Source organism: Littorina saxatilis, unplaced genomic scaffold (assembly GCF_037325665.1).
Source record: "Littorina saxatilis isolate snail1 unplaced genomic scaffold, US_GU_Lsax_2.0 scaffold_853, whole genome shotgun sequence".
In the NCBI taxonomy this organism is placed as follows: Eukaryota; Metazoa; Mollusca; class Gastropoda; order Littorinimorpha; family Littorinidae; genus Littorina; species Littorina saxatilis.
In genome coordinates this window covers 11,226-15,000 of record NW_027129505.1, presented here as the reverse complement: position 1 = coordinate 15,000, position 3,775 = coordinate 11,226, and the positions used below count along the sequence as shown (strand labels likewise).

The 3,775-nt window shown below is 41.9% G+C and overlaps 1 long non-coding RNA gene across 2 annotated transcripts; it reads left to right on the top strand.

The window, feature by feature from the left end:
• Nucleotides 1-875: 875 nt before the first annotated feature.
• Nucleotides 876-3,395, top strand: LOC138957759 (uncharacterized). Of its 2 annotated transcripts, XR_011453173.1 has the most exons (4): nucleotides 876-894; nucleotides 1,428-1,559; nucleotides 2,109-2,190; nucleotides 3,360-3,395. It is a non-coding gene; the product is annotated as an uncharacterized lncRNA (long non-coding RNA). The 2 variants fall into 2 exon arrangements; XR_011453172.1 differs by lacking the exon at nucleotides 876-894 and having other exon boundaries at nucleotides 1,410-1,559.
• Nucleotides 3,396-3,775: the final 380 nt, after the last annotated feature.

Genomic DNA, 3,775 nt, shown 5'->3' with positions numbered 1-3,775 from the left:
TCTGTGTGTTCTGGCTTTTGAGAAGCCACAACAGATAATATAGGGCTAAGAAATAAGCTCTAAAATTCTCAATCCCGTTTGACAGGACTTCGCCTTCAAAGGTGATTGTGATGAACCGCCACGCTGTCTGTCTCTGTCTCGCGATTCACCCCGGCGAAGCCGGGTATTCCTCTAGTTCTTATATATTCAAGGAGGATTATATAATAGTGAATGTCACTTCTTTGCCCCTACCATAACAGTATTGTTTTCATTTACGTCCAAAATGTGTTGTTGTCACACACGAGCACGTGCACGCACGCACGCACGCACGTACGCATCTGCATACTAACGCACCCACGCACGCACACACACACAAACACACACACACACAAACACACAAACACACCCACACGGACGCACGCACAGCAAATACATAGTCAGAGTGTTTGACAGACAGCCATAGACTGATGATGATGATGATGATGATGATGATGATGATGATGATGATGATGATGATGGTGATAATGATGAGGAGGAGGAGCAGGAGGAGGAGGAGGATGAGGATGAGGAGGAGGAGGAGGAGGAGGATACAGCGTAGTCAGTAACGAAAATATCAAATGGAAAATTTGGAACATTCGGTGAAATGGTGGGTTGTATTCATTTTATACCAAAATCAGCTTTGTCTCAACCAACCCAGGACTTATCAGTCTCAATGACAACAACATGCATTGTGTTCAGTTTCTTTATTTTATGCCATCAGGCAAGGTTGACAGAATGTTTTTCTTATATCAATGCCTGCCTGCCTGTCTGTCTGTCTGTCTGTCTGTCTGTCTGTCTGTCTGCAGAGTTTCTCAAAGTGCACACCCCCGTGCCTTATACCCACACGAAGACGAAATCACGTTCTCGAATATTCTGGTGAGAAAAAAACAACACTTCCTAGCACACAATGCGTTCTATGTACATAGGGGTTTGGGGGACTTGTGACCCTCTTAAACTCCGCTTAGGAGGCATTGGACCCTCTAAACATTAAAAGTGGTGTCCCGGGACCCTCTAGGACGGGCGTCCGTGGAGAGCCCTGGCCTGTCTGTCTGTCTGTCTGTCTGTCTGTCTGTCTGACTTTGTTTCATTTTGGATGCTGCATCAGAATCACTTAAAGTAATTTGTTTTAAATTAACCAACTGTGTATCGCATTTATGATTACAGTAAATCACGTCATCCATTGTCAAAATGTCAATACTTAAAACGCAGGATAATAACCGTTATTGTCATACTTTTGAAGCAGCCCAGGTGGAAACTGCCTCGGTCATATAGCGACTGGTCTACAGTGAAAACTCGTTATTATAACATATGTGACAGATGCCAGCTATTCCGTTATTTTAACATTCTTCGTGAGTATTTTCTAGATTAATAGACCATTAAAAAAAATCTTTGGACCTGTTCTTTTTCAGTCAGAATGCTTTAAAGGGTAGCTTTTTGGACGCTTCCTCACAAATCGACGATCGAACGGTAACTGAAGTGCCAGACGCTGTCCTGTAACATTTGCCAGTGTCCTGATTTATTGTGTGCGTTGCGGGTCTAAGGTAAGAATTTAACATGAGTTTTTTTTTATTTTTAGGGGGTACGCTTTGACATTGTATGCTCAACAGTAAAGTATCCAAAAATGAGAACAACATAATATATACACAAATGCATTCCTTGATGCACAAAAAAAAGAAAAAAGAAAAAGATAAGAATGCTGACCTTTAGAGCAGAAATGTTCGTGTCCTACCTCCTGTGCTGAAGGCAGAACAACCAGAGTTGTGTCCAATTGCACTCCTGGGTTATATTAAACTAATTAATGTTCATCGGTATGCAATATACAGGGCCGGACCAAGTTCGTTTGAGGAGGGGGGGGGGTGTTCCAACTGAAGGCAGGGGTCCAAAGTCCACATTTTTTTCCTCTGAGAGGTACATTGGATGGCCAGGGGGGGGGGGGGGGGGGTTCCGGAACCCCAGGACCCCCCCCCCCCCAGATCCGGCCCTGATATATTCACGTAAAGCATGACGTATCTGAAAGAATGGTTGTTAGAAGTCCAGTTCAAGCAGAGGATTAAAATATGTTTACTCCTGTTGTTTATTCGCTTATGAAGGTTAACAATGGGTGTCATCCGCATCGTCGTGTTGTGCCTGCTCCTCTGTGCCGTCTTCTATGCCTACGCCGACGTGAAAGTGGTAAGATCTTCGTCTTTCTCTGTATGTGATTGCGCGTCCAATGTGCTAGGGGTGTTGTATATAGTAAGCTTTATTTGCACTTTGTATGCATCCAACCTCACCCGTAAGAGGAATAACTGATCCTATCTAATATGATCTTACCTTGCCTTACATTATTTAGTTAAGCCTAGCTTAGTTTCTCTGTCTCTGTCGCACGTCAATTACTCCTCGACGTGTTGGGATACTTGCGATGATATGTATCATGAAGAAATTAAACCCTCGTCATCGCCATGATATTACACTCAATTTACTAGATTTTACAATCCCAACTGATGAAAAAAAAAAATTTACTAAATAGTTTACCACGTCCACTACAGTTGTAATTTAATAAGGCAGGGTGGATGTTTAAGGTCTAATCACAATGAGGCGTATCCTTACTTGCAGGCTCTGATTAAAAAAATCAACAGACAGGTATTGTTCCAAGAAGGTACTGCAACCATTTCCACGCATTGATTTATTTATGGCTGTGCATTTTCCGGATCATTAGTTTGGAATTCACTTCCGCACATTCTTAATAACAGCAACTTTTAAACGACAGTTGCTCAAACACCTTATTCACACACACACACACAGAGTCTTGAAATGCACGACTATTTGGTCCTCCAAAGAACCTTCTGATATATGAAGGCATAAATGCATCTTAAGCTTACATAAATATTGCTTTTTTTATCACCATTTTAATCATTTTAATTTAGCTTGCACGTGGAACCTTGTTGATGTTGATCAGGCGGTTGTTTGTAGTAGTGGGTATGGTACATGTTTATTGCAGTGCCTGTTCTTTATGCGCATAATGTTACAATCCTATTTTGTACAATTCATGCTTGTTTGTTTGTTTGTTTGTTTGTGTGTGTGTGTGTGTGTGTGTGTGTTTGTGTGTGTGTGTGTGTGTGTGTCTGTGTGTGTCTGTGTGTGTCTGTGTGTGTCTGTGTCTGTGTCTGTGTGTGTTGGTTGGTTGATAAATTGGTAAGAAAGTTTGTTGGTTTGTTGTTTGGTTGCTTATTTGCTTGGTTGCTTGGTTGCTTGGACACCTTTACCCTTCCTCTCTATGTCATGTCTTTGTCAATGACAATTTGTCTAACCGCCCAATAAAACTAGCATCATGCAGTTTCAAAGTCTTCTGTTTTAACCAGGCGTCTGAAGGCGATGTGGATGTGAAGGATGCAAAAGGTAAGTATGAGCTAGTGTGCATCAGCGAATAGTCAATACGTGTTAGTGATTTTTACATTATGTTAAACTTTAACTAAACGTTTTTAGACTGGGAACAGAGACATGGAAATGGCGTGTGTGTGTGTGTGGGTGTGTGTGTGTGTGGGTGTGTGTGTGTGTGTGTGTGTGTGTGTGTGTGTGTGTGTGTGTGTGTGTGTGTGTGTAGAGCAATTCAGATAAAACTTCAAGACTGATCTTCATGAAACTTCCCATGAGAGTTCCTGGGGATGATATCCCCAGACGGTTTTTATCATGTTGTCGATAAATGTTTTTGATGACGTCATATCCGGATTTTTGTTAAAGTTGAGGCGGCACAGTCACGCCCTCATTTTTTTAATCA